Source organism: Tauraco erythrolophus, chromosome 1 (assembly GCF_009769465.1).
Source record: "Tauraco erythrolophus isolate bTauEry1 chromosome 1, bTauEry1.pri, whole genome shotgun sequence".
Lineage (NCBI taxonomy): Eukaryota > Metazoa > Chordata > Aves > Musophagiformes > Musophagidae > Tauraco > Tauraco erythrolophus.
Window position 1 is genome coordinate 16,098,039 of NC_141465.1, and position 21,651 is coordinate 16,119,689.

At 39.4% G+C, this 21,651-nt stretch overlaps 1 protein-coding gene across 2 annotated transcripts in view; it reads left to right on the plus strand.

The window, feature by feature from the left end:
• EPHA6 (EPH receptor A6) overlaps positions 1-21,651 on the plus strand; it is a 524,483-nt gene that overhangs the window by 485,841 nt on the left and 16,991 nt on the right. The window lies entirely within an intron of this gene.

A 21,651-nucleotide genomic window follows, 5' to 3' on the forward strand; every position in this document is an offset into this window, starting at 1 on the left:
GATCATGAAGTTCAAACGTTAACCTAGTACTGCCAAGTCCACCACTAAACCATGTCCCTAAGCACCACATGTGCACATCTTTTAAATACCTCCAGGGATGGTGAATCAGCCACTTCCCTGGGCAGCCTGCTCCAATGATTGACAACCCTTTTAGTGAAGAAATTCTTCCTAACCTCCAATCTAAACCTCCCCTGGCACAACTTGAGGCTGTTTCCGCTTGTCCTATCGCTTGTTACTTGGGAGAAGAGATGGACACCCACCTCCCTACAACCTCCTTTCAGGTAGTTGTAGAGAGTGATAAGGTCTCCTCTCAGCCTCCTTTTCTCCAGGCTAAACAACCCCAGCTCGCTCTGCCACTCCTCACAGGACTTGCTCTCTAGACTCTTCACCGGCTTCATTGCCCTTATTAAACACGCTCCAGCACCTCAGTGTCTGTCTTATAGTGAGGAGCCCAAAACTGAACACAATATTTGAGGTGCAGCCTCACCAGTGCTGAGGGGTCAATCATTTCTCTGGTCCTGCTGGCCACACTCTTTCTGACACAAACCAGGATGTTATTTGCCTTCTTGGCCACCTGGGCACACTGCTGGCTCATATTCAGCCAGCTATAGACCAATAACCCCCAGGTCCTTTTCCACCTGGCAGCTTTCCAGCCACTCTTCCCCAGGCCTGTAATGCTGCATGGGGTTGCCATGACTTATGTGCAGGACCCAGCATTTAGTCTTGTTGAACCTCATACAGTTGGCCTCGGCCCATTGATCCAGCCTGTCCAGATCCCTCTGTAGAGCTTTCCTACCCTCAAGCAGATCAACACTCCCATCCAACTTGGTGTCCTCTGCAAACTTAAATGAGGGTGCACTTGATCCCTTCCTCCAGATCATTCATAAAGATACTGGCATTCTCCATTCATGCTCGCTTTTTCCCTGCAGGAGAAGCATGGCATCCAGCAGTCTGGTCCAGATTTGGTTGTCTATCAGTTGTGCTGGCTTTTGGTAGCGGGAGAGGAGCTACAGGGATAGCTCCTGTGAGAATCTCCTAGAAGCTTCCCTGGCTCCAAGTCAGACTCATCTCTGGCCAAGGCTGAGCCAATTAGTGTCTCTGTGAATAATATATTTTAAGAAGGGACAAAAACTTGGTCCATACAGGATCTGCAGTGGAGAGAGGAGGAAGGCATGGGCAGCTGTCTGTGCTGGGCTGCCCCCTCTCACCTTGCTGGGGGGTAGCGGCAGTGGCTTGGAGATCTCTGAAGCGTCCTGCTCCCAGAGCACCTGCTGGGTGGAACTCGTCCCGCTGGGGCTGCCAGAGTTCATCAGGCTCAGCATGGCTGCAGCAGAGAGAAGAGTGAGATGTGAGAGAAACAACTATGCAGGCACCAAGGTCAGTGAAAAAGGAGGGGGAGGAGTGTGCCGGAGATTCCCCTGCAGCCTGTGGTGAGATGGCAGGCAGCCCCTGTGCTGCTTATGGAGAATAACGGTGGAGCAGACTGTGAAGACCTGTGGCCTTGCAGGATGGACCTCCTTCATGCAGGAGGACCCCATGCTGGAGCAGGTGGCTGTGCCCAAAGAAGACTGTGACTCTGTAGGAAAGCCTGTGCTGGAGCAGTCTGTTCCTGAAGGACTGCGCCCTGCAGGAGGGACCCATGCTGGCACAGTTCATAAAGAACTGCAGCCTTTGGGAAGGACTCATGTTAGAGAAGTTTTTGGAGCCTTGTAGGAAGGGACCCCACACTGGAGCAGGGGAAGAGTGTGAGGAGTCCTCCTGGGGAGGAAGGAGCAGAAGAAACAACATGCAACAAACTGACCACAACCCCCATTCCCCATCCTCCTGTGCTGCCGGGGTAGAGGCTGGAAGAAGGGAGAGGTGGGGAAAGGTGTTTTAAGATCTGACTTTATTTCTTATATCCTCTCTGATGTGATTGGTAATGAATTAAATTGATGTTTCCTCAAGTGGAGTCTGTTTTGCCTTTGACCATAATTGGTGAGTGATCCCTCCCTGTCCTTGTCTCGACGCTGAAGCCTTTTGTTATATTTTCTCCTCTCCATCCAGCAGTGGTAAGGAGTGAGCGTGTGGCCACATAGTGCTTGGTTGCTGGCTGGGCTAAACCACAACACACTGAATAAACATTGCACAATCATTGTAACTGCATTGTTGCACCATGCTTAATGTACTTACTTAAAACACATTTCTCTGAATTGATAATTTAATTTTTCAGCAAATTATTAATGTTATCATTAGCTTGATAAAATTATCTAACCTTAAGAGACTCTCTTCAGCCTTTTCTCTTACAAACTAGAATAATTAATTCAAGTTGCCAAATACTATATTCAAGTACAGCTTTAAGTAAATGTTCTCGATATAAAGTTTAATTTGGTCTTTGTTCCCTTGGTCCGATTTTTGGTATAATTTCTCAGGCATAGCTCTCTGGCTAATCTCTTCCTTATAAGTTTAGTTGTTCATTACAGGAATTGAAGTAATTCATATGTGTTTTAAAAGTAAACAGCTCCTGTGCTGGGGCTATGGTTTACTCAGGATACTTACTTTTCAAATGTGCAGATGTCGATTATGAATGGAAATGTATTCCCAGAAGTTGAGAGTGCCTGTGCATATCTGTCTTAACAACTGCTTCAGTCTTATTATTCTAAATGAAAAGAATATATCATATACTGGTGTACATTTTACTAAGTTAAATAGTTATTTCTAAGCATTTGCAGTTGTAAAACAGGGAGGAAGTCAACAGGCCATTCTTCAAAGCATCTAGGATGTCAAGGAGGCCTGTTACAGCGTTTCTTATTAGCATTGTGTAACAGCCCATTTAATTCTATCTTCTAATAATTTTTGAGTGCTTGACTGTGTAGCCTTAAAATTTTGTTTTACAGAATTTTCAGTTTATTATGTAATGTAAAAAAAATATTCCTATAGCAAGCTATTCTGGATAAGAATGGAAGCAGGAGTACCGCAGTTTCCCTTGGCTTTAGGATCAGAGAGAGAGGTGCTGAACTGCCTTGTTAAACTGGGACTTTGTTCCATGCGCTAATCTGAAAAGCTCTTGGCTGTCTTGTAGCTCGTACTAAAGTAAGTTGACAGCATTCCTGCTCATGTTTTTGTAGTACTGTTCCATGAGTGAGGCACGCCACGTAGTCTAGCCTACCTCTTTCTCAGGAGCTCATCTCTGCACCATGTTGCTGTGTGTTGTGGACGTGCCGATGCTGGGTATTTCCAGCTAAAACAGGAAGGCACGCTTTATACCATATAAATGGATTATTTGTTATAAGCAATAAATTTCCTGGACTATATTTTTTTATCAGAAAGATTGAAAAGCTTTCTGGGACCCTTTTAGTCTCTTGATCAAATTACTTTTGTTCATGGTACAACGTTGCAATAAGAGGTGATATAGGAAAAAGAGAGCAAGTAGAAAGATACACCTAACAGCTGTGACTAACAAAAGGAATATATTTCATTGTATAGTATTGCTTCTGAAATTTGCTGAGTCATAGAATAAAGGGGGGAAAAAACCCCACCCACAATAAACTGTAAATTATTCAATGAAATTAATGCACACATTGTGTGCAGACTTTCTTTTCAAAGTCTTTTCTAAATGGGAGCTGCCAAAGGTTCTTGAAGCTGCCATGCTCATAAATTATTTAGCAGATCTGCTACAGTCTTCTTGAGAGAAATATACTGGTATCCATGGCTTAGTAATTTGTTGAGTTTTTGATATCTGTTTTCTTCTTTCCGATTGCATATAGAACATTTGGCCTCCGTCACAAATAAAACCATAAGTAACATGCGTCTTATTTAGAAAAGATACTGGGAGGGATTGTATATATTTTTGGCATTAACTATTCTCCACCAAATATTAATATCGCATTGCTATGTGCAGGTGACAGAATCACCTACAGTGTAATTTGACATGCAGAGGATACGACATTTCTGTGGTTAAATATTTAATGTCAATGGGAGTTCTTTGGATTTCCCCCCTCTCAAGTCTTTGCCTTTAAGTCCTATTGGTGATCAGGGAGAGAAGGTTTGTTACAGGATCCTGAATCAGCCAGAACTTTAGGTAAACGTGTAGATCTTGCTTGCAGGTTAGGATTAGTGATGACTTTTTGAATTGTACGGCAACCCCTTCATCTCTAGGAAGTTGGTTGCCTGCCTGCTCCTTGGTACAATCCTTTCAGCTCAGCATGAGCTTCTCAAGGCTCTCTCTTGCCTGCCACATCTTACCTTCTCCCAACACGTCTCTCTCTCGCTGAGCAAGGTCAGTAGCACCTCAAGCCAAACAGCCTCCATCAGAAGTAAAACCGTAGGTAACGTAACCACTCTCCCAGGGCTTTCACCTCACTTTTCCACAAGAAACAATTGTAAACAAAAATAATGAAAAAACAAAATATCTTTCATATGGGTTTGCTGCCCTTTTTCCTGTAGCATCTTCTAAAAAGACCTACTATTACTCCTTCTCCTGACTGAATGGCTAAGAAAATGCTCAGAAGAGCACAACAGTGAAGCTCTATATCTTTCTTCAAGCATACTTTTTCTCAGGCTACACCTGAAAGCAGAGCCAAGTCCTAATTAAAAGTATATTATAGGTTCATTATAGGAATCTGCTCATTTTAATACACTTTTTTATTATATTTACTTGCGATAGCAAAATTTTATAAGAAATTGCTTACTCGCTTCCTTGACAAGATATTTTTTTTCTATATGGGAAGTTTTGTCCCAGTGGAAGTCTCAGAGAAGACAGCAGAAGACTTTGAGTCTTCATGGTGCGATACCTTTTAGAGTCTGCTACTCAATCCATCTAACCTTAACTGACCTATATTTTTTTCCATGCCCTACATATCCAGTCACATCAGAAATCTTGTTTCACTGCTGCAGATGTTATGTTCTGGTGAAAAGGTACTTTCATCCGTAGATAAGGTAGGCAAATGAGAATATTTGATGCATGGACACCTTCCTTCCAAGTGCATGTTATGTCCTAAGGAAATTCCTCAATTCCTGCCAATTTATAGTAAGAGGGTAGGATGGCTTGGGATATCTTTTGTCCTTCTGCCTGTGATTTGTTTCTTTTTATTTAGTATCCCTGCCAGTGTGGAACCTCAGGGCAAAGGTAGCAAGCTCTGTGTGATTCTTGACAGCACATTTAGACAAGCTTCCTTTGACTGGCTCTTCTGCAAGCCTTTCTGCTTTACAAAACAGTTGGCCAAGTATGTGTTTGCTGCTTTTCTTCTTTTTTTTTAAAGCCCATGGAACTGTTAGTTCAGCCTGCCTTTAGACCAGATGTTTTGAAATCAAACTATTATATGATTGATTCCCATGATCTCCTCAGGGTTGCAGATCGCAATGCAATCTTCTCTATGCTGTTTCTAGTCCTGTGTATACTACACTGGAGTTGAAATTCTTGTGTTTAGATAAATGAGGTGTTTAGATAAAAGCAAGAAAAAGCTTTTTTGCTGCCATGTTTTTTCACTTAGCTTTCCACATGAATAATGCTGTAGTGCTCTCAAGTTTGAAACATGGAAACATAAGAATGTGAAATAGAAGTTTTAAATTGTTACAGGGGCAACATAACACCATCCGCATACCACAAATACAACCTAATACTAGGGGTTTTCAACATTGTCTTGAGTTTTTGTTTTTTAGATTTCTGTCTGTGGTGTACTGGACTTTTTGCATGGAATTGTTTATAACCAAGAGTAAAATGTATTTGTATTGGCCACCTGTACATGAACCGATGCTTTTTGGTAATTTACACAGTAAAAAATGTAATAAACACACAAGGTGCTAAGTAAAGATTGATGTGACATACTGAAGACATTAAAATAAAAGATATTTTAACTCAGGCTTTAAAAGTTCTACTCAGGAAGTCTATCCTGTTAAGTGGAATAGCAATGCTGCACGCTCCAATTTGTGGTACAAATTTAATTACGGCAGACACAGGCTGGGTTCCACAAACTGCTAACAGCTCACTTGCCAACACATGTGATTCTACTCTAAGTTATCCTGGTTTGTGAAGAATCAACTCTTGGAATAATCATGGGACTGAAATACTGATGCTTTTTTTTTTTTTTTCCTAGTTCTTGTAACAGTAAGAAAACTTTAAAAACTTGTACCTTAAAAGATCCCCCCAAAAGTACTTGTTAAAAACATAGTGAGCTTTTCCAATTTGAGTCATAATTTTTTCATGGAGGACAAGCCTGGAACAAGCAGTTACGAGGAACCTTCCTATCTCCACCCAAAATCTTATTCTGTTATTGGAGAGATGTGTATTTTGGTAGATTTTCTGTGGGAAAGGCTATTTTTCATAGTAAATATGCACACGGCTCTTCCTGGTAGCCGTGCAACACTGGTTTTATCGTTCATGTGGACAGCACCTCAAAGCTGTGAAGTGTTCCTGCGGGTTTCATAAGCATCACACATTTCTATTTACAGTTGCTGTGTTGCTAATGTGTCCATGGAGCCAGCAGTTATTGCTCATGAACAGTCTCTTCATGTGTGCACATGTATTCTTTTCTTTATGTCAGAGTGCTTCAAAATATCCAATCCCAATTTTCTGTCCTATTAAGTTTTTATAGGCCAGTATCTTTCAGTAACATAACAGAAGTTGATAATCCTCGTGAGGATTCTGGGAGGGTTATTCACACACCTATGAGCCATCATGATCATGTAATTTCTACACAGCTACTAAATGTAATTTCACAGTTTTTCCCACTTTTAAGTATAAATATTTCTACCTACCTCATTGTTTGTAAGAGAATGTATGTCTTGTCACAGCAGGCAAACCCACAAAGGAGTCCTCAAACAAGAAAATCTTTCATGATGAGGCATGAAGACCACAGGATTTTTCCCCTCTCCCTAATTTTGCTTCCAGCTTTGCGTCAGCTCCTCAAAAGTTTAGAGCTATAGAAGAGTAGGTGAGGAGACTCAACTGATCTTACTACTTACTTATACAGGATCATGACACTGTAGATAAGGTAGATGAGGTAAACCATGATGTTTATCCTAGAAACGGACCAAATGCTGCATGTTCATTGGAACATCTGTGAATTTGGCTTGATGACAAGTCCAGAGCAATACATTAAAGCCAACATTTTGTTCCTGCAGCTTAGTTAGTAATGATGAATGCTTAATCAAATTAATGATAAGAGGAATGAAATTTAATAAAAAAAAAACTAATGCAAGCCTAAAATATGAAACTGAATTTCATTGTGAAAGTTAGCATGCAAGTTGAATAACAAAGAAGTTGTTACTAGCTTGCTTTCTGATTTTTTGATCTAAACTGAAAATAGAAAATAGAACAGATTGTGTATTCTTAGAGGTTAAATATCTTTCTGCTGGTTTTGCAGTGTTTACAAAGATCAGAGATAGGAGATCAACACCATTGTACTTTGGGAGATGCACCACAGTGGTGCACTGAGGAAAAGGTTTGATTGTGATAGTGAATATGATTCATTATTTAACAGTCTGGAGATTATAGAGATTACTGTTGTATAATAACTTCAGCAATATTTCTTAATTGTATGTGGATTATAATGCTAGGACTGGTAAGGGCATGTAGTGATAGGACAAGGGGTAATGGCTTTAAACTGAAAGAGGGGAGATTTAGATTAGAAGAAATTCTTCTTAGGAAGAAATTCTTTACTCTGAGAGTGGTGAAGCACTAGAACAGGAACTTCCCAGAGAAGTTGTGGATCCCTGATCCCTGGAAGTGTTCAAGGCCAGGTTAGATGAGGCTTTGAGCAACCTGGTGTAGTGGAAAGTGTCCCTGCCCATGGCAGGGGCATTGAAACTAGATAATCTTTAAGGTCCTTTCCAACCTAAACAATTCTATGATTCTATTGCTCCAAGGTGTAATTGTTAAAAATAATACGTTTCCTTATGTTGCGTATTTTATCCTTTGCTCGTGAGGTGTGTACTGTAAGAATAATTCAGATTTTTCTGTACCAAAATAGAATTGGTTCTGCTTTTCCTATAATTATTTCATTCATTAAAATCTGTATGTCGATTTGTTACTTAAGTGAACAGACTACAAAGGAGAAAGGTGTCCCATATAAACATTTGTAGCAGTTGACCATTAATTTGTTGTTCTGGTTTTTTAAGTACAAAATCCATCATAAGCTCTCTCCACTGTGAGATGAAGCACAGCCCAGGAAATCAACAACTGCATAAGCTGAACTTTATCTCAGAGGTTCTTGCTCTTTTACCTTGCAGTTTACCATCATAAATCATTACAGTCTGTTTCAGTACCAGCGAGCATCCAGAAATCCAGTTATTGCCAGTGAAAGTTGCAATATTTGACAGTCCTCAATCTCTATCTCTGTTTTTCCTACTGTTAAATGGGGACACTAGCTTCTTCAGAGGGTTGCCGTGAGAGTAGTTATGAGCTGCAAAGCATTCTGAAGAGCAAAATGGCTAAGCAGTGTTATTCCACCATTTTAATTTTTAACGAATTTCAGCAAAATCACCTCTTGTTTTTGAATACTTATAACATGTGAAGTGTGAAAAACAACTTTCCTAATTTGGTTACAGTGCCTTTGAAAAATCATTAGTGGTCAGCATACCTCAAACAATGTTCTATAGGCTTTTATGTAATTGTGAAGAAAATTGGGGAACAATAAAAAACAAGCTTGCTTTTCCGACTCAAGGTTTTTGTATGGTACATTTGCTGTGATTTTCATTAACCTAAAGAAGGAGGTTTCAACCCTGAGCTTACTAACCCTCAAACACCAAAATAAACAAAATAATTTAAATATCCTCGTGCTTCTTTTAGGTAGACATTTTTAATGCAGCAGCAGTTCCCCATATCCCATTGCTGAAAATCTTAAACAACTGATAGATTTTTAAGCACTTTAAAAAGACCAAATGTGCAGTAAATATCATGGCTTTAGTCCATGTACACACTATTGTGTATGTTGCAAAAAGTAACACACATGAAAAAATGATCAGTCCATTGCTTCCATTAATTCTATATAGCTGTGAGAAGTTGAAGATCAGTTTTTCTGCTATTCTTGGTTTTTTGTTTGTTTATTTGAGTTCCAAACTGTGGATGAAATGGGGGGAGGGCTAAAAGACCAAGAGCATGCCCATCAACAACTTCATTTAGACAAATGAGATCATGATCACTCCAGCATCCCAAAGCGAACCTGGAGTGGAAAACAACAAGCTTCATAAAGAGAGTTTGAGGAAAGCAAGAGAAATCTTTTCTCATGGGGATTGCTGGAAAGCTAGCTGCAATTGCATCTCCTTTGTAAACAGAGAAGGTGAAAGGAGAAGTGAGCAAGATGCTGACACTAAGATAATGCCTAAAACTATGGAACAAGAGGTAAAAATGTTGGATTGGATGCTATGACCTCAGACAGATTGAGACTGGAGATGTGCTTTTTTTTCAGCCAAGATAAATCAACAGAAGCAGCAGTAGATACCTTTAAAAGCCAAAGATCTCTAGCACCCACTTGTATTTTAGAACAGCAGAAGTCTCTAATTAAAGATCACTGGTAGCATGTCATACCAAAACAAGAGGCATGGATGTTAAGAGAAAAACATTAATCACGGCACTAAAATTTGAGGGCCCAGTGAACACTCAAGTACGTGAACTCGACATATGTGATGACCAAGAGAATGACCGTATGGTGGGTGAGTGTCCTGTGCTCATCCTGTGGGGTGCAGCACAGAAGGACAAAACAGAAGAAGCAGTGAAGGGCTTCCTTACTGAATGTTATGTCTTATCCTAGGGAGAAAATAGTGCATTTGTATGTCTGATTTTTCCTTTTAATTGATTTTGATGTTGTAGGTGATCGTAGTGATTGGGGATGGAAGGCGTTGTTTTGGTTTTTTAAATTAGGCTGAGTTATGCCAAGAGTGCAGCCTACCTGCCTTTCATTAGTTGTAAGATTACGTACTGTGGAGATATTGATGCCCTAGTCATGGGGAAAGTTTCAGAGTATGCCAGAAGGTGTGGAAATTTGTTAAGAAGGATAGTGGCTCTCTAGATCAATTTCCCAGAGCACATTCTTGAGGTTGTAATTAGTGAGCTCTCTCATACCTGGAATAAATCAAGTAGTGTTCTGGAAATTGCTGATAAGAGATGGTGGCTTCTTTTCAGTGTTGTTTTTGGTGATGTTAAATCACTGGACGCTGAGTTTACCTGACAAGTTTTTCATCTTGATACCACTGTTTTTAACAGGTGTAAGTATGATACTCATGCTTTGCAAGATTCAAGTTTTTTCAGTTCTTCACTAAAGGGACTCTGTGAGTTGTTGGGAATTACTGAGAATGATCACCAGTCCGCTCCAGAAATTTTCCAGTCTACACTGAAGCAAGCAATGGAGGGATGAATGTGCTATAAAATGTACCCCACTGCATTGTGACTGTGAAAATAGGTGGTGTTTTGATTAGATTCTGGCTCTTGAAGTGATATAAATGTCTATTTTTGAAGATAGACTTGAGCTTAGCACTTTACACAGAAGATCTTAAAAATAAGGAATCAAAACCATGCATTAGTATTCCATAACTTCATACTTCATTGATATCAAAACCAGTTGGCTTTAATTTCCATAGATATACAAGGTCATAATCCAGAAATCAAGAGACAAATTCGTAAACCAAAATTAAATTGTCAACTATCTACACACAAAGGAGAAAATGCTTTTTTCCTAAAATGTCATTAAGTTCCACTGAATGCTTTTGATTTATTCTCTCTTCCTCAATGCTATTGTCTGACTTTACCATATCCTAGATATATATATGAATATATGCATATATTCATTTTTCAGTACATAAATGTAACTGAGCTGATTGAAAAAAAAGAAAAAGTCAATGCATATGCTTTTTTATAGCACGAAAAGGGACTTCCTGCAGAAGTTGCACCCTCATATTATGCAAGCTGGCCATGTAAACACAACTGCCGTGGTGTCTGTGCCTTAAGGCAGGAGTTTAACCAGCTTTGCCATAACTTATCAAGATGCATGTGCTTAATTTGCCTGAAACCTGAATGCTAAAAATATTTAAATTGATGTCTCCAATGAATTTGTGGTTAAAAAAAAGATGTGTCATTGCCAATCTATCTCTGCTAGAATAAACATTTCTAAATTTAAAAAAAAAAAAAACATCCTCATTTTTCATTATTCTGAATAGGTAGATTTTTTAGTGAAATAACCGCATTGGCTTTTTTTTTACTCTGTGGAGACACTTTAACAGGTCAAAACAAGTTTCAATTACTTTGTGGAAGCTTTTTGGTGAATTCATGAAGGTAATGCTAAGTTACCACTGCTTAGGGAGAATATAGCAATTTAGATAAACTATTCCAAGATAAACCACAGCTGGTCTAGCACCCATGGCAAGTCTGATGTCAGAGAATAATCACATCTCTCATTATGCAATGTATCTTCTTACCTTTGTATTACACTATTCTGTTAAACAAAGTACCCTGAGGGCTGTTTATCCCTGGATAATAGTCTCTACAGTTAAGTACTACTTCATCAAAATGTTTCTTTCTGATGATGTCTTACTGTAATATATCATGGAAATGACAACTAATACGTTATATGATAAAGTAAAATATCCCCTGAGCAAGGTACAGGGATGATAAATTATGTTAATATGTTATTCCCATATATTATCAATCAGTCAGATGATGATTTAGTATGATACATCATCAGAAAAAGATAATCTAATAGGGTATTACTCAAAACTTTATGACATTGGGGAATACAAGGAGTAAATTCAACTGACTTATAGGACAAAAGGTATCCCAGTGCCACAATCCATGAACAGCCTAAATTAAACTACATGAAGATATGGAAACGAAGTACAAAAGTCTAAGAAGTGCAATACTAAGAAAATGTCACTATTGTAAAGGTCAGAGGCAGATTCTCAGTGTCTGTAAATGAATATTACACTAGTACAACACTATATATTAAATTGGCATGCCATTAGTATGACTGGAGTAGCTCCAGTCAATGCTTTGTGCTGGTAAGCTAGTGATGATACTGGAATAGAAACTAACTCAACGTTCAGTGCCCTTTATTCAGTCAGTTGACAGAGATGTCGCTGAACGTGGATATCTGCAGGAGGCTTAACCACAGTTCTGCGCCAAAACTATCATCATCAAACAGATGGTTATCCTATTATTCAACAATTTGCATGCTGCCACGCTGCAGTGATCTATGGACAATACCAGTATGTCACTAAACCAAATAGAAACATCAGAGAAACTTTGCTGCGAAGCAGGCCCTAACTTGGACTGAAAACTACTCTCACATGTTCCTTTCTTTATAATTGTTAGGTGATATGCTTCATCCATGCTTGTGCAGTTATGGTATGATAATGCTTTGTTGTCACTTCTGCTGTGACAGGATACCTTCCTTGGTCAGAGGATAGGGAAGAATTTATTTCACAAGAAGCAAATTAATGAAGCCCTATGTCCTAAGGCTCCGTTACATACATCAGCTGCATTTTCATACTACGGATACTCTAGTTCTTAGGCTATCTTCTGCAGCCTTAATAGTGTGACTTCTGATCTCAGAGTCTCCCCGTGGCACCTTCTTAGCACCTCTATCTTCTTGTTGTGCTCCACCAATTTCACTTCTCTGGTAAAGCTTAGATCCCTCGCATGTCCATGTGGCCTCACACAATATCAAATTCCTCATAAGCCCCTTCCACATCCCTGTACCTATCTCCCCAGTAGCCCAAATTCTTGCCTAGTTTGTCAGCTGGGCAAGTGGCAGCATGTTGTACCTTACATTGTGCAGTCTGATCAGCCACCGAGCCCCTGCCTTCTAGCTGCTGGCTGGTCCAGAAGAACAGATGTACACTGAGCTCTTCTGACTTCCCATCAGGAGAAGTGCTGTGATCTCTCTCCTTTGCTTAGATGGGTTTTTTTTTTTCGTTAAATATGTGGGAAATCAGGAAGAGACCAGCTTCCTAAATGTAGAGATCCAGCACCCTCTGAGATACCAGGGGAACCCGAGATCTCTGCAGAAGACTGGCAGACACAAGATGGTGGGAGACCTGCATTTCCTAAAACGAGAGCTAGAGAGCAAGCGACAGTGCCAAAAGGGACAGGAGACACAGTGTTCAGGTGATCTGATCTAGCCTTTGATGCCTTTCCTGTCTCCAGCTTTCTGTCATCCATGCTTCTTGAAATTGCCAGCAGTTCAATGCTTTTGAGCTCTGTAGCACGTCTCCAAAATGCAAGCAAGTAGTGAATTCCGAGGAGTACACGTGCAATGATGCATTCTCAGTTTTGGTTATTGAGCTTTCAGTGGTCTGTGGCTCAAAGACTTCTTTAAATCAGAGGTAGGTCTTTATATATAATATCTTTCATGAATATTTCTTCTATAAGTTTACTTAGCTACTTTTGGAGATGTTTGTATTTTTAAAGTCCACGACATCCCATAGCAATGCTCCCTTGCAAAAAAAAAAAAAATTTATTGATGTTTTAATCTGCTACTTGCCATTTACATTTGAATGCACCTTGGTTCTATGCTCTGCACCTATTATCTGCTCCATTATATTAAGGGTTGTATAGACCTTTTTTATTTTCTTGTATTCCATGCCTTTGAATACCCATCTTGTCTTTTTCTACCGGTTTGTTAGTTTCAGTGTATCCTTTTGGGATGGGCGGGATCAAGACTGCACTCAGTAAGCAATATGCAGGAATATCCTAGGTTTCAACAATGTCATGTGTTTTTCTTTTCTTGATCATTTCTGTAATTTCATTTCATTTATTTCCCTTTAGTCTGCTTTTGAGCATGGAGTTTATAATGTTACAGAGCCATCTATCTGTTATAATCACAAGATCTGTCTTGAGTGATAACTTACTACAGAGTCCTGTTATGTAAGGTTAGGAGCGTTTTATTCTGTGTGCATCACTAGGACATTGGATTTCGTGCCATTTTATCATTTGTTATCATTTGGCAACTCAGTATCATAAGATTATTTGGCAAATTTTTGAAGTCAATCATCAACTTTACTACCATGAACACCTTTGGGTTGCTAGCACAATTTTACCTATTCACTGTCCAGCCTGTATTGTAGATTCTTTCTACATATACTGCCAGCAGGACATGAGCATTGGTCCCTGGGGGATGCCACTCTAAAAACTGACCTTTTCTTTCTGACTGTTTCCTGTCTTTTGACCAGCTACTTATCCATGAATTGACTGTAACTTAAAGAACAAGCAAACTCTGTCAAGATAAAATGAGAAGTGACCTCACAAAGATGTGAACAGAACATTTAATTCATCAGTTACTAAGATATTAGTTCTCCTCTGCTCTTCCTGATGCAGCTGGGACGAAAACCAAAGCAATGCTAGTTGCAGAGCAGCTCAGGCTCACAATAATTCTGATCACCGTCATCTGTGTATCTGTGTCTGGCACTGTAACTGTCAAAAGAAAAGCCTGATTTTTGTGATATTTCTGACTTGTTTCTATAATAAAGTTTTGAAGAAGTCTTCGATAAATAACATCTAGTGTACCCTAGAGCAAGCTGTGTATGAATTCAGCGTCTAGGTTCTATGTTCTCTCTAGTACAGCATCCCAAAGAATGGAATATGAAAAGGTATACTAGAGACAGTACTATAGCCCATAAGGTGTTAATTCTGCGTTTAATTCCACTTCACTTTGTCCTCAATTTTCAAGTTTCCATATGCTCCTGAGTTTTTATTGGCCACTTCTTATTGCATGGTGTGGAAGGAATTACGTCAGGGATTCAGGGACAAGGCAGTAAAGTATGACTGATCTGGGCATTATGGCAGCACCGAGAGAGGCCACTTGATTACTGAAACACGGGAACTGTTTGCTGTGCATGTCAACTAGATACGCCTGTGGAAATCACCAGCTGTGAAATCCTTAATGATAGTTAATGACATGAAGTGTTCAAGCAGCGCATGGTGACAGTTTACTTTTGATCCAATAATAAATAGTTCATGAAGCCCTGGGCAAGTCAAGGGGTATCATTTCAGAGAAAAGCCTTTGCTGATGCTTTTAAGAAAGCATAGTGCCTAGTAACATCTTTTTTTTCAATTTAAATTACTTGGTTTTAGAGAAATATTTGTATTCAGTAACTCAGTTCTGCTGTAAGAATGGGCCTTGTAGCAAATTCCTTTGTTACAGTTGTGCAACGTAAGGCATCCTTCAAATAAGCATCTTGGAACAAACCCCTTTCACCTTTTCCATTGACTTCAGTAGGACTACTTGTGTAAGCAAAGTGGATAGGCTCTGGATGTGCAGATTGAAGGACTCTGTAGGAGTAACTTTCAAGAAATTGGTTACAGCTGTAATGTGAGCTGTGCTGACACAGCTGGCAGATAGCTTGAAATTGATGCTCTTGAAAAGAGATATATCTTGCCAGAAATATTAGTTTCAAGAAAAATGACTTTTTTTCCTATCAATACTGTCAAGCAGTGCTATAGTTTCTAAACTGGATTTGGTAGAGATGCATGGTTCTGATATTTAATTTCAGAACAGGAAAGAGTTTCTCTGTTATTGAGGGCCAAGCACCCAATACTGTAAAAGACACTGATGCATTCTTAATCTTAAGGTAATACAAAGTCCCACTCTAAACTGTTACGAGACTGCTTCACCCCACCAGTCTCACCGTTACCTTTCAAAAGACCAGTCTCAAACAGATTTTGCAGAATACTTGTGTTTGTCTGTCATTGTACAATAGTCTAGTTCCTACCTGGCTCTGAGGACAACCCTCAGTCCTTACTGGCCCGCCTGGCCTCCCTTGGGACTTCTCCCCACCACTGCCCACAGGACCTCAGGACCCTATTTCAGCTCAGCCTGGGGCCATCAGTTCGTGCTCCAGAGACAATGCAGCTGGCCAGCCCCAGCCCTGTTGGATTGAAGTTGTTTGGGTTCACTGGGCTCATCTTGGCCTTTGCTTGCTACCTTGCCTTCTTCTGATGCTCACAGGACTGTCGATAGCACTTGTTGCCATCACCACCCTGCCCTGCTCATCCCCAGGCACCGTGGGGTGCACCCTGTCCGCGAGGGCATCGCTCAGCCTGTGTGGCAGCTGCTACCAGCTCCCCTACCTACCCTTAGGGACCAGCCCTGCCCTTGCTGCTCTCTTTCAGCCCTAGCTGTCTGCACTGGTGTGTAAAGCAGTTATCTTCCAAAAGTTAAATCTCTTTTTGCTCTTTTCTATCTTTCCCTTCTTCCTTTTGACTTTCTCCCCCTTTCCTCCTCCGAAAAAAGCACACTGAGCTTTCAGCTCTGCCCATTTTTAACCAGTGATCCCTTTTGCTCCATCTTTGGAATGAACTACTTTGTTAGTTTAAAAACTAAATAAATATACTTTCTTAATAATAAATGGGTAAAAGTCTTGGGTCTTTCAGTGAGCACCTTGTAGATGAAGGCATCATGGCTAACAAGAAATGATGTCTGTAGTCCACTTAGTTACACAAACAAGAGACAGTGGCATCAACAACTTCTGTTTGGTAGTTTGCTGTATCATTGTCATTGTATAAAGTTCTTTAAATTACACTGTCAAGAAAACACGAATGCAGGACAGATGTAAGTGGTCAGAAATATTCACTACCATTTCACTTACATGGATTTTGAGGGTCAAAGCTATGCATTTTTATCAGACTTCTTATTATCTTTCATCCCAAGTGAAGATCAATGCCTCAGAACAGGCAAGGGACTGCATGTTGAAGTGTTTTGTTTCAAAGGATATGCTACTACTACTACTAATGAGAATCCCAGCTGTTTTAGAGAGCGTTCCTGATTTCATAATTCTTCAGTTTTTAGCAAAGTAATTTATTTAATTCTTTAATTTTTGAACTAAAAGATGATAGGGTAGGATATACCTGTCTTTCAGGAGGTTTTGTGTCTATGTATATCACTACTCAATTCATCTTACTGATGACCTTTACAAAGACAAAATGACAGGTTGAGTGGAGTATTTTGGAGAAGCATCCTGCTATACCTCTAATCTTAATGCTAGTTAACATAAAGTGTTTCTGATAGTCTGTGGACAGACATTTCATCTTGGCTGGTTTAGTTCTGCCAATATCTTAAGCACTGATTCTTTCCATCCTTCAACAGTTCTCTCCCTTTTTGAAGACATAAATAGATGTGTACCATAGGGGTTAATATTCACTAAAATTGACGTATTCTCCAAATCATAAATAAGTTGTTCGGAAAAATTGGATAGCTATCTTAGGGGGAAAAAAATCAAATTCCACATATTCGACTTTGGCATTTTTAATCAGTATATTTGAAAGAAAATTAGTATTTTCCCAGAGATTAAAAGCAAACCCAGTCTTTTTGAAAATCAGGGGGTTTTATTCATTTCAGTTCTGAGGGAAATGAAAGACTAGTAGAACTGTCTGGAATTGGGCATAATGAGAGCAAACTCTGAAATGCATTTTCAGAGCAGTTCTGTTATCTTGCCATGTAGTTTCTCTGATATTCCAATAGACACTAGAGAAGACTGTTGGTAACACTGAATAGCTCTAAATTATGATATTATTATATATGCTAAATTCTGACTATTTGTGACTTTGCACATGAAAAATTTTATTCATATGCTCAAATAAAAGCATCGCTTCAGTAAAGTGGCATAAGGCTTTTGTACAGAATGATGAATTATGCCCAATATTTAAAACTAATCTCTCTCATTACTTTTGTCTCTCTTCAGTCTGAAATTCTTTTTTTTTCCCACATTTCTGTCATTTGGAGTGGAGAAAAAAGAGAATACTACACTTGTGTCATGGAAATTATTGCACAAGTCAGTAACGCCATACATAAAGGAATATAACTGACAGATGCATAGGAAATACTGTGCCAGATGAGACGAATGGTGCACATAGTTCAGTACCCGTTCCCTAGAAATAGACAGTTCTAGATGTCGTGCATCTGGAACTGACGGGTTTGCACCTCAGCATTTAGTAAAACTGCGCCAGCTCTGTGACAGTCCCTCTGCAGTGCTGTCATTCAATGAAAATACAGAACAGGCTTTTCAACAGGAACAGGCGTTGTTTCACATCACTGCATGTTCTAGGACATCATGAGTCTGATCACCTGTGTTTTCTTCTGGCTGCTTACATGTATCACTATCTTTGCACATCCGCAGCAGCTTATACATCTTGCCTTCAGTTTTTTATCTAAGGTTCTCAGTGGTATCGCTCCTCACCTTAATTAGCTAGCAAGGCATGCCAAAAGTTCTGGGTATCTAACAGGCTTCCTTCTTTGCTTCTGTGCCCTCTCTTGTCATTTTTCACATCAAGCATTTGAGGTTGCTGATGATATCTCAACCTTCATCTTGGTGGAGTAACGGGCCGTAGCTGCTAGTTACGTATGTTCTGCTGGAGTTTTAAAAGACGTTTAAATATTTGATTAAAGAAACTGTTAATGTGTCTCATTTTTAAAAAAGATGTCTAACGTTAAAAAAAAAAAAATCAAATGAGAGATGGCAAAAACACAGAGTAAGGAATAGACTTTGTGGCCCATTGGACAATATGTAATGTCAGTGTCATTTGCCTTTCTTTGCCGGGGTCTTTTCAAATAACAGATCACAAGCTCTTTTTGTTGTAAGCTCAAAGAAGAGATGACATTTTGGGAAGACTGTCTCTCTCTCATGCATAGCTTGAGGTAAAGAATGAGGCATTCTGCAACATGTACTTCCAATTCTGTCTTTAAACGTGTGGCAAACTGTGCTGTTGCCAACGCTGTAGGGAAAGTGAGCGTGTGTGTAGGTGTGGGTGGGCGAGGGGGTAAATTTCATTTCAAGGGCTGATCTCTAAGCAGTTCTACAAGCTAAGCAATGTGAGCCTAATATTGTAATTCCAAGGGGACTTTTGACACTGCATAGTAAAATTGCTTATAAAATTACAATCAAGAAAAAAATCAGGAGATAGACACTATTCAGCTGGCAGCATACGGAAAAAAGGCTGAATTCTAATTACTTGAATAGCAGTGTTAGTGTTCTTTGTGTTACGTTCACATAATTACTATGTGAAAATAAAATTAGCCTATCACTGATATCATTATTAATGTATGAGATGAGGCAGAAATACAATTTGGTTCCTTACACCTATTCTGCCCCTTCTCCCCGCCTCCCAAAAGAGAGAGAATAACCTAAAAGCAGAATGGGCTTGCCTAAGGGCTTTCTGATACGGGGAGTTGTGACAGATTTCATTGCTACAGTAGTAAAATGTAGATTATTTATAAATTATCTTAATTTGAAGGTGAGGCATTATGTAAACAGTAAGTATTGTGTTTATTATTTTTCTAGTTAGATCAAAATGTAAAAAGGCATGTCCAAAATCAGTAACACTGTTTATTACTCTAATCAGAAACAGGAAATATATTTTCAGCTACTCTAAACCTTATGTGTTCTTATTATGCATGAGCAGCTATTACTACTGTTCAGTCATATACCGTCTCTTAAGGTAGTCATATTGAAATCTCTGCCTTTCAAATGGCTTTCAAATAATAAAAACTTTTTGCATAAAAAGATACTCTACAAACATAATTAAGTATTGAAATTTACATTTTATGAATATAACATCTTCATACATAAGATGAATCCATTGTAAAAATTTTAGAGGTTTTGCTTCACCTTTGTCATTAGAGTTAGCAGAAAAGAATTTCGTTTTACATTACAACACTGAACATATCTCATGCCCTTGAACGTGAACTGCCTCAAATTTTGTTAAGACTGTTCTCCATTCTCATTTTCACACTCCATGAGCCACTACTGTTTCAGTCCAAAAAGGATCAGCCAGTAAAGCTGTACCATGGAACTAGTTGTAGAGTCTAATCAGATTCTTTAAAACTCATTTATATTTTTCCAATAGTCACAAATGTAGCTGCAAATGCTGCTCGAGATGTGACCTCTTTTTTGAGTATAAAACATTTGAGAATACATAATCATATTTATGAAAAGAGAACACTTTAAAAATAATTTCCTATTACATTATCCATATGATGTTATAAATGTTAAACATATATATGTTGAAAGTAAAATCTGTAAATATCCAAATGCCTTTTCTTCGCATGTATAGATTTGTCTTTTCCCTAAAAGTAGGTATTTAATTATTAACATAAGACTTTTCATTAAAATTCAAAACATAATAAATGATTAACAAAACTTTCCAAATCAGTAATGTAGACTTATAGTAAATTTGTTGATTCTTCAGTTCATCTTGATAAACAAAGTCTTACAGTAACACAAATATCTGAACTGGTAGACTTTTTTTCCTGTCATCTCCTGCGAGCTGTGATAAGGAAAGAAAATAGGGAAATTTTCTTTTGCATTGTCGTGGGTTAGGCCGCTCTGGCAACTAAACCCTACACAGTCCCTCCCTCACCCTCCCCCACCCCCAGGGATGAGGGAGAGAATCAAAGAGGAAAAAGAAAAGAGACCCGAGGGTTGAGATAAGAACAATTTACTACTACTGCTACCAATATATATGTACGGATATGTACAAGGATAAACATACACAATCAAGTGATGTATGGTGTAATTGCTCACCATCCCTTGACCGAGGCCTGTCTCGTTCCAAAGCTGCAATCCTGAAACGCATTAAACTCGATACCGCGATCCCGGACGAACAGGAGGCCCCGAGACAGAGAGCGAGAGAGAGAGAAAACACTCTGAGAGCCCAAAAGTGAGAGTCCCAGAAGGGCAAAAGCCCTTCTTTCCGGCTGACCCTCACTCTTATACTGGGCATGACGCTGCATGATATGGAATACTAATTGGCCAGTTTGGCCCTCAATCTTAAATCTAAGTACAAATCGTAAGGAGAGTCGTGGACCCCTTGTCCCGGCTATACTCCCCCCTTATCCTGTTGTGCTCCCGTACACTGGCAAGAACACGGCAGCTGAAAAGTCCTTGAGACCTCAGTGCCAACTACAAACATCAGCTTGCTATCAGCGTTCTTCTCAGAGTGAGCCTCTGAGTAAAACCAAAACACGGAGCTCTTCTAGCTGCTAAAAAGAAGAGCTAACTCTGTCCCAGCTAAAACCAGGACGCATCCTCTCTCGAATGCCAGTATGGGACTCCAGAAAGTATCTTGAGTGGGCATAAAGCAAAAGGCATCAAGGGGATTTCTTGGTAAGACAGGTTCAGACAGTGAACTCTTGTGTTGGAACAAGTGTGTCACCTTCTACATCATTTCTCAGCCAGGACTGATAGGCTGCTGGTGAGGAAGGGCATTGAGGGTCACATCATACAAAGGACATCTTGGCTATTATCACAACTATCAGACAACATAAATGTTAACCGATACAGTTTTTCATCAGCAGGTGAGACTCAGTGATGAGAAGTTAGCGTGCTGGCACATCACCACAGACACACAGCTTGCTTTTGAACACTTTTTTTGGTAGAACGAGCATCCTTCTCAGTCAGTTGAAGTCAAGCCTCAACAACTCGCAGACATTTTTTATATATTCAAAGCAAATTAACAGAGATTTAAATACTTGTTTTTAACTGTGGCTTCTCTTCAGTTGCCAAATGGATGTTCTAGTTCATTTCTTCTTTGTTTCCGTCAGAAATACAATTATAACGTTGAGCAGAATCTATTACTGCTTGTTGTAAGCAACTACTGCTAAGCGAGCTCAGCTCTACTGACTGCCTCCTCCTACCATCTAGTGGCACCTTTAGCATACTGCTCACTCCCTCTACCTATTAGAGAGTTAA